At 42.6% G+C, this 13,866-nt stretch overlaps 1 long non-coding RNA gene across 1 annotated transcript; it reads left to right on the top strand.

The window, feature by feature from the left end:
* Positions 1 to 8,726: 8,726 nt before the first annotated feature.
* LOC127665991 (uncharacterized) lies at positions 8,727 to 11,435 on the top strand. The gene is made up of 2 exons (XR_007973528.1): positions 8,727 to 8,859; positions 11,283 to 11,435. It is a non-coding gene; the product is annotated as an uncharacterized LOC127665991 (long non-coding RNA).
* The last annotated feature ends 2,431 nt before the right edge of the window (positions 11,436 to 13,866 follow it).

Below are 13,866 nucleotides of genomic sequence, written 5' to 3' on the forward strand. Positions count from 1 at the left end.
AGAAACTATTTTCAATTTCAAATCGATAGACAATACAACTGAAAGGAAAAGGGTAAGGGGCCTGGGTAGCAAGGAATTGCTCAGTTTAGCTAGGGCCTTCTTCTCCTTGTTGTGCTTTGGGTAAGGTCTCATTCCATAGACCAGCCTGGTCCTTAGCTAAGAGCAGTCCTCCCACCTTGGTCTTCCAAAGATGGGAGCTTCCAGCATGTGTCACCTCACTGGGCCATGGAAAGGTGTCTAAGAAGGGGTTAATGTGGGCATGGAGTACTGGTGTGGTCTGAAGAAGCAGGGGCATGGGTTATTGGAGTTGGGACCACTTCAGATGGCCAGAACTTATATGATTAAACAGCTGAGTGTGAAAGCAAGAATTGTTAATAGTGGCCAAAAACAATTTAGTGGCTGTCTCATAGCAATACAGCTCTAGAACCATGAGTCCTAAGATGACAACCAGAAGCAACATGCGCTCCTAAGAACAGGGGCCAGAGAACTTGAGAGCCTTCCCTGCCCCCATTCTGACTCATTGTGGAACCGAGTTAGGTTTTAGTACTTCATTTCCCTTGGTCAAACCAAGACCATTTGAATGCACCTGCCTGCCATCTGTCACCTTTGCCTGGCCCAGTGAAGGTGGCCATTGTGAGGGGAAGGCAGCACTTCCTAATTATACTTCTGTGGCCAAGGCGCCACGTGAAGGCTTTTGGCGGTCTTACTCAAATGAAGTGGGGGGCCGGCTGACTGCTCCGCCACATGTGCAGGACAGCTTGGCTAGTCCTCCCAGTGAACCCCTAGTTTTGTTTTGAGGTTGCAAATTTCAGATGCTGGTGGCTATTCTAAAAAAAAAAAGAAGGCTGAAGAGAAGAGAAGAGAAGAGAAGAGAAGAGAAGAGAAGAGAAGAGAAGAGAAGAGAAGAGAAGAGAAGAGAAGAGAAGAGAAGGAGGGGTGGTAGAGTTCCACTTGAAAAAGGGCAGCCATGACTTGACCCCAGCCCACTGTCCCCACTGTTCTGCATTCTGTCCATCTTAATTCTTCCCTCTTCGTCCTAGTTGGCTTGAGTTACCAAGCAAGTGGTAGGTTTCTACAAGGGAATAAAAAGGTAGTAAGCATCACCATGCATCTGGAAGGGCCACTATAGAGTGACGGCCCCAAGGAGCCACCAGTGAGCTAAACAGTGAGCCACCTTGTCACCTTGTTTACCTGCAAGGGCACAAGAGCTTGGCTATCTCAACAGTCATACCTGCGCAGTGGCCAACAAACCACAGGACCCTGAGATGTATTATAACATCATAGTTCCTAAGAGCTCCAACATAGCAGGCACAATATTCTAAAAAGAAACAGAGTTTTTAGCTATTGAATTGTCTTGGTCTCCAGAACAAATGGTGATGCTGGTGGTGGTGGTGGCGCGTCGGTGGCAATGATGTTGATGGTGGTGATGATAGAGATGATGGCTATGTGTCACAAGTCATTCTGCATACTATCAAGCACTAAGACACTTATAAACTCATTTTCTCCCAAAGCATGTCTGAGATCCAAATCATTATTTGAGTATTTTCCAAAAGGTAACTAACACATCTAGTGAAGTCAGCCAAGTGCAGATTCATTAGTTAGAACTGAGCATAGTGTGAGTTCAGAGTTTTGCATTGTGGTCTCTCGCCCTTACCAGCTGGGTGACCTCGGGCAAACCATTTCACTCCTCTGAGCTTTAGTGTCTTCATATGTAAAATGGTGTTAATAATAACCATCTCAGAAGGTTATTGTAGGGGTTTGATGGTTTCATGTAAATAAAAAGGGACACTATAAACTCTAAAGCATTATGCAAATATTAATTACTATCTATACAAGAATGGGCTGTCTGCAAGAATGAATGCCAGTGTTGAGAGGCAATGTGTGCTGTGCCTGAAAGAGCATTTAATTTTGAATCAGAACACAGAGGTTCTATTTTGGTCCTGCATGTCAGGTGGCAGAGGAGAGTGACTTTCAACAGGCAAACACAACCAGAGGTGCATTTGCCAGCACAAAACCACTGCCACCATCCACCTGTCACCTTGACACCTGTGATAGACTGAATGATGGACTCAGAGATGCTCACCGACCTAGTCCCCAGGGCTGTGAATGCCTGAGAGCAGTCCCTGCCCAGATAGGATTAAATTGAGAGTTGAGAGGTGGAAACTCATCCTAGGTCATCTCAAAGGGACCACATAAGCACCTGGATGTTTATGTGGTGGGGCAAAGGAAGAGTTGGGGTTGATCACAATGCAGAGAGCTTGGAGAGCTGGATTTTAAAGACTGAGAAAGAGGCTCAAATCAAAGAAGATAAGCAGAAGAGACAAGGGAAAGAATCCATCTCTAGCCTCTGGAAGAAGTCCTTCCTGGTAACGGTTTGACTTAAGCCCAGACAATTTAACTAAGACTTCAGGAGCTTCCAGAATGTTAAGAATATAATTGTGTTCCTTTAAACCTCAAAGATTGAATACTTTCTCGTAGCAGTAATCAGAAACACACACAACAGCCCCTTCTCATGGCCCTCAGTTTCAAACACCCTGCTCTGGTTTTCTTCTTCCTGACCCACATCCAGCCACAAAAGAGACTGAAGGAAATGTGCAGTCTCTTCTCCACACGCTCGGTCCTTTGGCAGGCGTGTATGGCGCTGATCTTGCTGGCTCTACTGGGCACCCACATTACTAGGATTTTTAACTGAACAGATTCTTCTGTTTCGTACCTCCAGTTGCTAGATGTCTTTGCAGTGTATTCAAAGGAATACAGAGGAAATGAGACTTTATGCCTCTGGATGAGTTATTGAAACTCTCAGGCTCTTTATTTTCTCATCTGTCATTTGGAGATGAACTATTGTTTCTATGCCTACTTCATGGGGCAGAGCCTTAGCAGAAATAATAGCAAGAAAAGCTATGTGACCTGTACAATTCTGCTTAAGTGTGGACCAATGCTATGATCATTTTCATTGGCACCTTCAAAGTATTTATTTTCGTGTGTGTGTGTGTGTGTGTGTGTGTGTAGGTGCCCTTGCAAGCAAAGGGCTTCAGATTTCCTGGAGTTGGAGTTACAGGTGGTCGTGAGTTACTCCATTTGATTAATAGGAACCAAACATGGGTCCACTACAAGAGCAATACAAGCTCTTAATCACTGGGGCTCTTCTCCCAGCCCCACCCACATGCTTGTGTGCTCCAGCCCCACTTATGTACAACAAATCATCCAGCTTCAACTCTTTCAACACACATGTTGTGACAATTAGCAAACGGTCTGATTCTAAACAAGTGAAAATATTTTCTAAGGATACTTTGCAGGTGAACATTGGATTTTAGACACCTGGATTGTCCTCAAACTTGACCATTAATAAAGTACGGACCAACCTCCCAATATACAAAGCTTTTGCCATCAGTAAAAACCAAACCAAAACAGCTGTATTTTTGATGTTGCCCATTTGAAAGCAGTAAAGTAGGGCAGTATTCACTCATGGAACAAAAACCAGAAATGACACATGCTGGTGAGCTACAAATTTATTCGGAATGGAGCCTTAAAATTATCTTTGGCCACAAGATTACCAAAAGCAGAGAACTGTCCATGCAAGCCTGTCCTAGCTAATTTACCTGAAACCCTAATACCCTTGTATGTAATTTGACTTCGCTGATCAGAATAGCAACTACTTTGTACATCTGATCAAAGAAGTAGAGAAAGGGCTGTTGGGGGGTGGGCCTGGCAACATAACATTTATCAATCACTTAGTTAAAACTTCTTTAAATCGACAATGGAGACGGTGGCTAGATGACTGGCCCAGTGATTAGTAGTTCTTATTGTTCTTGCCATGGACCTGGGTTTGGTTCCTAGTAGCCATGCCAGATGGGTCTCAACCTTACCTTAGCTACTGACTTAATTCTTACTCTAACCCCTCCTTTGACTATTAATCATTATTATAAAGATTATCAAGAAAGCTGGTATCAGAGACATGAAGTGTCAGAAGACCACCATGTGCCTTACCTGACTTCATAGAAAACTTGTAGTTGATTTTTCTCCTTTAAAGAAGGAAAATGAAAGGGTGTTATTTGTCTTAGTGTCCTCTGGGTTCTAAAAGGAAGGTATTAAGCAATCTGTCTTGACTCTGCTCTTCAAAACTATCCCCAAAGCTCTCAATGCTCTTGCAACTCTAGGCAAACCCACCAGAAGAGTGGGTCCGTCTTCACTTGCCCATGTTTGGTATATCTGGGCTGCCTTCCCCAGTGAGGCTCCTTCCTGGGTTTCCTTGGAGGTGAAATCCCTCCTGTTTCTTTTGTGGTGACAAACATTAGCCGAGACTCAGGAGGAGAAGTTTTTCTAATCCTTTCCTCAGCCTAGTGCTGAGGAAACAAAGTTTGTCGCGGAATCAAGGTACAGGAGGTCAGGACCTTGCTTAGCTGTTCCACACAGTGCAATGCGTGAACCAGATGCACCTAGATGATGCCCCAAGTCTACATTTCTCATTGCAGGCATTAGGTTGATGGACTTGGTTGAAAGCTTTGGATATATGTGATTGGTAAAGGGGAGGCTCTAAATGTCTTTGACCATTTAATTGACTTTGGTCATTGAAATGTTTTGGCTTTGATCATCTAAAAATTTATGCTCCCATGTACTAATAGTGAGAAAAAACCTTGTGTTTCTTTGGTGACCCAGAGAGATACAATGAAGCGGTGATAAAATTCATATTTACGAAGTAGGTAGTGCTAGAGATAAGAAAGAAGGTAGCTGGGCACAAAAGGCAAAACTGGAGTGGATCGGCGGGAAAGAGAAAAGATAAAGAAAAGAAACTAAGTTTTCTCTGATGCTTCATGATTATGTAGTTGAGATCCAGGGTCAAGTAAAGAAAGCAAAAGATTTGGCCTCAGTGTCCAGGATTGATGTTACTGATGGTCCTTGTATCTATCTGAGCAGTTCAACCCATCATTTGCCTGCTTGTGCTACTGCCTACAGCATTGTCAGGAAAACCACACAAAGGCAGGGTAATTTGAATTATACAGGTTACTTTTCTTATCCTTCTCACCAAATACTAGACAGAAGCATCTTACGGGGCATAGATCCACAGTGCGGGGTACAGTTCATCTTAATGTGAATGGCATGATGTCAGGAGCCTGTGACCTGTTCAATCTGCATGGATCAGGAACACAGGGACCTTAAGCCAGGGCCACAGCAGGTTTTTCACTCTCAAACCCTGCTCCTACAGTCCTACGTTTGTCAGCTAGACCCCGTGTCCCAAAGGTCCCACCACCTCTCAATACAGAGCCACCAGCTTATGTTCAATACATAAGCCTATAGACAAAATTTTACATCTGTACTATTACAGCGACAGTCCCAGGACAGTGTGGAGTGTTGTACAATGAAGTGATCCTCATTTCTGTAGTGGTCCCATGGACTCTACTATTAGCCATAATTGTGTTTATTATTATTGTTGTTGTTGTTGCTATTGTTGTTGTTATGAGACAAGGTCTTGGGTTGAGCCAAAACTCACTATGTAGCCAAGGCTGCCTCAACTCAGTTACAATCACTGTGTCTGTACACAGGCAACAGTCTTGTTTTTTTGTAGATGGGGAAAATAATGCATCAGACACTTTCATAAGGGCTCTGTCTAGTAGATGACAGAGCCAGGAAGCAATGTCACTAATACAGAGAAGAAGTGTACTGGCATGCCTTGCCATCTGTCTGTGATGTTGTAACCAGAAGTAGCAATGGGTGGGGAGAGGGAAGTCATGTGATTCTGCTATAAAACAAAACCTCACAGAACAGAGTAACTCGAGCTTAGGCTTGGGTACCAAGGGGCTACTCTGGGCACCTCTGGCTCACATAGCTCAAGTGATCTTAGCCTTGGGAAGTGTTAGAGCTGGTGACAGAGTACTGGAAGCTGGGGGTGGAGGTGCTGGTCAGGCATGAGTTTCCTCATAGCATGGAGTGTCAGCATGGGTGGACTGCTTATTTGGTGGCTCTGAGCTCCGTGGAAAGTGTCCTAGAGGAGAAGAAAGAAATGGTAACCACTTTCATGTCATACCTTCAGAAACCACACATGGTCACTCTGCCCAAACTCACTCCAAACAGACCAATACTCCTGCCTTTCAACTGGAGAAACACAACTTTCTAGACAAACAGGTGGTGTGGGAGAAACTGTTTGTAGCCATCTTCTGAGACACAGTCTACTAGACAGAGGAGAGGCTAGAGACATAAGATGAGGATTTGGGTTGAAACCTTGTGAAATGATCCTGTTTTTTTTTTCTTATCGGAGATGTTAATTTTCTATTGCTGGACTTTCTTGGACCAGCCAGGCACCAAATAATGATCCAGAGACTTATTAATTATCTAAGATTCTCATATTGGCAGAGCTCTCTTGCGAGGCAAAGCTGAAAGAAGCCTCAGTAGCATCCCCCCATCTGTCAAAGGAGTTCAGTAGAGTGGATGGGGGAGGTGTACTAGGGAAGCGACCAAACTCCTACCTGAGCAGGTCTGTCAGCTTTGTGTGTCTGGAAGCTAGCAGAAAGATCTGGTCATGAGTTGTGAAATGACATTTTACCGATCTGGCTTCTGTAAAACAATTTAAAGCGTGGGCTCCCTATTCAACTTCATTATCTTGGTGTATCCTTGTGCTTCCTGCCCCACCCCTACCACATACAGCATCTCCCTGAGAGCTGATTAATCCTTCAAATAAATCCCAAACCTCTTTCCACCTAACCATCCTTTGTTAGGGCTATTTTTAAACAACAGGAACGGGAAATAGTAACTTATCCCTCAGGTTACCTTTTACTTTACTTTCATGTTTCTTAGTACAAGTGCTTACTTTGTGCCAAGTACCACAATGTCTTCTGGTGCAAAGGGATATCAGGGAGCAGGGGCTACCTCTGCTGCCAGAGGAGGGGAGTGAGATCAGGTTGGGAGTAAACCACATGTGGCCTGAAAACATAATCCAAGACCTATGAATCTGGATAGAAGAAATGTTAAGGAAACAGAGGCCATGTTTGAATCTGCTGAGTATCTGAACTGGCTTCAAATATTTGGCTGTTAGAATCTTTGCATGACCAAGTGAATGTGTGTACATTCTCTCTCTCTCTCTCTCTCTCTCTCTCTCTCTCTCTCTCTCTCTCTCTCACACACACACACACACACACACACACACACACTCACACACACACACACACACATACACACACACAAATATGTATGTATGTGTTTGCCACATGGTGGGTGCTAAGAAAAGCATGTTGTTCTTGTAATTAGGTTGGATTCATATTTTTAGCTTATTTTGCTTTATTTTATTTTACTAGTGGGCTCAAGTAGGAGATATCCCCTTAAAGTTCCTCTCTACCTGGAAATATCTGAATGGGCCACTATATCTAGCTTATTGGTTAACATCAACATTAGCTATCGCATGAAGAGTGACTTCTGGCAGAAAAACCACTTTAATTGTCATTAACAGATCTGTGAGTGGGGCAGTCTTAGGTCCCCACTTCACACTTCCAACATTAATATTCATGATAGTCGAATAGCTCACCCTGTGGCTCTTAGCAGGAAGTGGCAACGTGGGCTTTTTTTTTTTTTAAGCAGTCACACACCAAAGCCATCCCATTTGACCCTGCTGTGCGCTTTCTAAATTGCCCAGTGACCTTGTATGAGCCTTCTGTGCCCAGTCCTTTAATCTGGGCTCTAATTTCTGTGTTTGTAAGCTCAGAAGACTGAATTAAATTATGTTTAAGGTCCTTTCTGGGTCTCAAGGTCTCTGATGAAAAGCATGTGTTCCAGTCTGGCTTCCGCTGGCTGTCCAACTCTTTGCACAGTTTCGATTCAGAGGGGCCTGATTTCTGACCCCATTCCAAAAACACAGGCCTGGCCTTGGCTGCCATGGATGCTTCTGACTGCTACAGGGACAGAACTCTCCTGGGGACCTGGACATAATCTGGGTGTAACTCCTGTTGGCCTCAAGTTCTCCTCTGACCTTGGACTTGTGGTTACCCGAACCTTACTAACCAGCTTAGAAACTGTTACTCTCTCTCTCTCTGGAGTCTGCTTCCTCTCCTTACTCCCATTCTATTCTTCTAACAACAGACAATGGGGCCTGGGAAGCAGGCAATCTGTATGATTTGTATGATCTTGTCCCTGGTGCTGCCCTTCTGTGGGCACTATCAAGAGTGTATAAAGCCATGTGGCCTTTAGAGGGGGACTTTTGAGGTAACATATGACTAAGATAAGAACATCATCAGATTTCTAGTAATGCTTAGGAAATCTTTTTCAGGGTCCAGAGAATTTGAACGGTCTTCTGTTTTAAAGTCCTACAGGAAGTCAATGTCCCAGCAATGCTAGATGCAGCCTTTGCTCCATGGCCTTGTCAATGATTCTACTCACTCATATTCTCTCTCCTAGGCCTTAACTTGTCTGGCTTTACCCTACAGAATTCAGGCAGATCCACTGATTCTGCTGGGAAAGAAAAGGTCTATAGATCCATCCTCTCCATCTTCACACCTATTTTGAGAAACTATTTTCTAAAGGAAAAGAGCATGTTGATTATTATTATTACAAAGCATAAGAAGGTTAAATACTTTTGGATTCATGCCCATTTTATTTATCAGTTCAAGAAGTGAGATCATATGTATTCATATGTTCATATTTGAGCATGGGATTTAAGTGTATCTGATAATCTGTTTTTAAGAATATAAAATCATAACACCCTGTCCTTTTCTCCTTTTCTCCTTCTTCCCTGGCAGGGGCCAGCCCCAGCACGTGCAAGATCGGCTAAGAGGTCCGGTTCCCAAGAGCAGATAAGAAGTCAGGGACGGAGCAGTGACTCAGGCACAGTCATCAGTGGTCAGGGGAATCTTGCAGCTCTGACTGACCAGCAATCAGGTCTTTTCTTTCTTTATACAGATTTCACAGAACAAAGATAGACTCATGATTTTCCAAGAATCACAGATCATGTGTTCAATTTTGCATTGCATGCCCAGGGTTACAGGTTCAGCCACAATTAGAATGTGCAACCAGAATAATAATAAGATTTCATTCTTATCATCAGCCCCATAACTCCAACTCAAAGAATCTAAAGAATGTCTCTACCAAAGCAAAAACATTTATTCTATGACAGCCTGCTTTTAGGTTGGCAGTATTCAAGTTTTAGAGTGCTACAGACAAAGAGAAAATATCTGAATAGCAAATACTAACACCCAACTCCCTTTCTGTGTCCTGTCATTGTCTATGTATGCTATTAAGTAGGAAAAGTCATTTTAGTCAATCTATCTTATTTACTGAGTTCTATTCCTCCAGTGGCATACCCTGTATGACCCCCTATCTTTAAACAACATTTTCAGAAATCTCACAGTGTATTGTAAAAAGAGGTCTTTGATCCGTTATCAATTTTCCTGGCCAATTGGAGTTTGTCAACTATTTCTAAGTTTACCCTGTTCCAATTACACTGTGAGTTTTCTTAGGGGAATCAAGAAGATTCCTGGAGTCATGACTCATGAAGAAATTTCTAGCGTCTTTATGCTTATCACAATCTCTAGTGTATATAGAAGTCCTTCAAATAAGGCCAAATAAAGTTATTTCCCTAAAAGCAGATGAGATAGTAAGTTTAGGACTTTCCTAAAAAGACTCAGGTGTAATTTTTCTCAGGAAAAGACATAAAATGAATCATAATGCAGAAAGTCCCCAAGAATGCAACATGCAGAGACCAAAACCAAGCCAAGAGTGAGAGACCAAAACCCAAGAGTAAGAGACCAAAACCCAAGAGTGAGAGACAGAATGAGAGCTGACTTCGCTTCAGCTCTGCTGGGACTCTGTCCAGCATTGGTGCTGGCTTCAGAACTTTCACAGTCTCCAGTGGATATGGTCGTGTGCTTCCCTTCTTTTTGTTTTAGACATTTATCTCCACTAGTTACTTAACACTGAAAATGTTCCTCTTTATTTTTTAAATTATCTAAACTACAATATTTTAATGAGACCATTAAATGAAGTAAAGCCTTTTTAATATAAGAGCATTATTAGGAGACATAAAATATTTATTTTGAATGGAAAATCCCCCAAGTCTTGATATTGTAATTAGAAAAAAATCTTGTAGTTTTAATCTCCTGCTCAGTACATTTTCTCTGGAGGATTTAAAGTGTGTATCCATTCAAAGTGAGTCGGTTTGAGGCTAGTGGGGTGAATACCCTCTTATGGTATTCCAGAAGCTATGACTCAGTGCTTTGAGGTGGCGCATGTGTTTGTGAGGTAGGGAATTTTATCATATAGACTGTTGTTTGCTTGGTCTGGGAGTGAGGGTAATTCTAATACTTAGTCAAGCTTAAAAGTGAGTGTACACATAGTTTCTAATTTTGTTCTTTTATTGAAAATGGATTTTTCATACAACATATCCTCATTACAGTTTTTCTTCTACTCCCCCCAGTTCCTGCCCACCTCCCCTCCCATCCTGATGTATCTTCTTTCTGTTTCCTCGTGTGTAAGGGAATGTAAGATAATATAATACAATATGATAGGATAAGACAGAAACAAATCAGAATAGGACAATACAAACAGACAGAAGGAAGAGTCCAAGAAAAGGTACGAGACCCAAACATTCTGTAAGAATGAAAAACTGGAATCCATGATAAATATGCAAAAGACCTGTAGATCCTTTATTATAAATATTAAAAATTTAAAAAGATGAATTTGAGAGAGAGGGAGAGAGAGAGAGAGAGAGAGAGAGAGAGAGAGAGAGAGAGAGAGAGAGAGAGAGAGGAAAAACAAAAGGCCCTGACGTGGGGTTCTGAGCCAGGGACCTCTACCGATGCTTTTGAAATCCTGGACTGTCGGCATCTGCCACTGGGCATGCGGCCTACCCTCAAGAGCAGTTTGTTTCTCCAGTGAGACTCCTTTGGGAAAAAAAATTAATTTTTATTTAAACATGGTTGTCAGTGGGAGATAGCTTCTCGGTTAGGGATGGGGGCATTTCTCCTTTCAGCATGCAAACTCCATCCTGTACCACTTCGAAGGCCCTGTGCATGTACCTCAGTCTGTGAGTTCCATGCCAGCCATCTCGTTGAGTTAGATGGCCTTGTGTCCGCAGGTCCTTCTGCCCCTTTGGCTCATACGCTCTCTTGCCTCATCTCCTATGGGTCTCTCTGAACCCCGAGGAGAGGGATTTGATGGAGATGTCCAATTCCACACTGAGTCTCTCTCTGCACAATGTCTGGCAGTGGGGCCCTGTATTTGTTCCCATCTGCAGAGGTAGGAAGGTTCTCTGGTGATGACTGAGCAAGGCACTGATCATATCTGTTTTGGTTTCATTTTAACAGTGAGAGGGAAGACAGCTCTCTGACCCATGTACCACTTTCAGAATGTGTTTAGACTTCAATGCTGCCAATAGTCCCAGAGGTAAAAAAGAGGTCAAGAGTAACAGCCTCAGGACAGCAATGGCAGAAATCCTCCCAAGGCTCCAGGACAACATGGCAGAGATGAATCAAGCCACATAGACAGAGGATGAAAAGCTTACCTCGAGTCTAATCATAACTAGGCTGCCAACTCACTTCCAAAGGGAATAACTCTCCTCACCTGTCAAAACTGGAAATTGGATGCTCTGTAGAAGAAAAACCAAGTCTCCATTTGAAAAGCACCTTTGGTATCATTTAGCACTCATTTATTTGATGCAGTTGAAAACTGAGTGCCAAAGATGGGTACTTTTCCACTGTCATGTCTATAACTTGATATTTCTCCCCGCCACCAGTATTCAAGTTCTTGTTGTTCTTCTAGACGGTTTCTGAGGTTCTTCCAAGTCCAAGAGCTCTTTACCCTTAAGATGGCCCCCTCCCAGCTGCAGCTATAGACTCATTCTTTGATTGGTCACTAGAGGGTCCCTTTGGTATTCTTGATGGCATACTGTACATAGCTTCTTGCTTCTATACAGTTTATCAACTTCACAGAAACCTGAAAAAAATAATGTATACTGCAGGTTCATGGAGGACATGCTCTATTATGTGTGTGGCCATCCAGGGTCAAGTTAGGCAATATCTTTAGACAGGCTATTGGGCAAGGATGGGATCAGCTTGGCAAGTTGACACTATAACCTTGAAGAAACCCCATTCTCTGGTGAACTTCGGTTTTCTTATATTTAAAACAAGTTTGTTGAACTAGCTGATCCCTAAGGCACTGTTCAGCTGTGGTGTTCTGTTGCAAAGTGTTTCCTAATCTTTCTATTCCTAAGGGGAATTTTTGTTAGAACCTAGGGGGACGTTCTTTACCACAGGAAACGGAGGAATGCTTGTAAGCTTTGGGATTATGAAACGAATTTGAGAATATTTTATGATCCTGTGCTTTTCTCTTGTGTTTTCTAAGCTCCACCTCAAAGGTTCACAGCCTAACTGTATCTTAATTCTTATTGGTAGAGATATGGATAGGGGAAGCAGGACTGATTCCTGCTTTATAAACTCCCTGTGCTTTATCAGAAAGTTACTGCATTTGCCAATGTTGGCGGGAAGCATGATTAGAGCCTCAGCTTCCTAGAATTAGATCCTACTAGCTGAGGTATTTATCTACCAGGGAGCTCAGACATGTAGAAAAGTAAGTTAAAATATATGGCATTTCACAGTCAGAACTAGTTTCTTAGAAGGGAGAGAGAGCCTGCTTGGGGTATTATAGAGAGGGGAGAATAGAATGAACCAGAGTGGAGAGAAGGACACTATGTGAGGTCTAGTGAATGGATATTTTCCCAGCTGAGCAAAGTGCTCTGAAGAGGTGATATTGTGGAAGACTGATTATATGTAAATGTCATGTTTTCCTAGCTAGTCTATAAGCTTTGCTTATAGAAATGTTTGTTCAATTCATCTTTGGTTCCTTATTAGAACGGATGCAAAGGAATCTCTCAAAGCTGATTGATGAATAAATGGGTTATATTAGAGGCATTTCCTTCCAAACTCTCAATTTGTTGGGTTGACACAACCTTATCCACACTCCTGGGAGGCAGGTTGAACATGGCACTTCTTTTGTTGACTGTCACAGATGTGCAATGCTGTCCCTCGACTCTGAAACTGTAGATAGGTTGTCTCTCACCTGGTAGAAAGAAGCGCTGTGGTCATCGGCTTCTGATAGTTAAAAGGTGATGTGTACTTGACATGACCATGATGCTGAATTCAGTAACTGATACAGAATTAAGTCTATCAACCCGAGTTCTTTGTAATGCCCCATAAGACCATTCCTACAGATAACAGAACAAAGAAATCCCAGAAATTGCTTCTGAAAAATAATGTGCAAACAACTGTTATTCTTCTCATTGTTGCAATAAAAACACCCAACAAAAACAACTTAACTAAGTAGGGATTGATTTTGGCTCACGGCTTGAGGGAGCAGCCCATCACAATGAGGAAGTTGTGGAAGGAGGAATGTGAAGGTCCCGTTTCATCTGCAATCGGGAAGCAGGAAGAGGAATGTCAGAATTCAGTTTGCTTTCTCTTTTTATTCAGTCCAGGATCTCAGAGCATGAAATGGTGCTGCCCACAGTTGAGATTCACATAACTAGCTCAATTAACCTAATCTAGAGTCTTCCTCATACGCGTGGCTGGAAGCTTTTCTCCTAGGTGATCTTCCATCCTGTCATGTTGACAATCAACATCAACCATCACACAACAAAGATGTGTCCAGATTGTGATAGTAAAGGTGCAAAGGGATCTACACTTTTGTCTCTATCTGGACTCTAGCTATAGATAACACGACGGTACTTACGTTAAATAGTCATAGAACTAAATAGAGACACACAAACAAGTAGAGTAAAATGAGGAAATCTAAATAACAGAAGTTGTATCATCCAGGCATGGCAGGACACACCTTGTAATTCCAGCACCCAGGACGATGAATAGGAAGATTGCTGCCAATTTGAGGTTATGTTAG

This window comes from Apodemus sylvaticus, chromosome 15, assembly GCF_947179515.1.
Source record: "Apodemus sylvaticus chromosome 15, mApoSyl1.1, whole genome shotgun sequence".
In the NCBI taxonomy this organism is placed as follows: Eukaryota; Metazoa; Chordata; class Mammalia; order Rodentia; family Muridae; genus Apodemus; species Apodemus sylvaticus.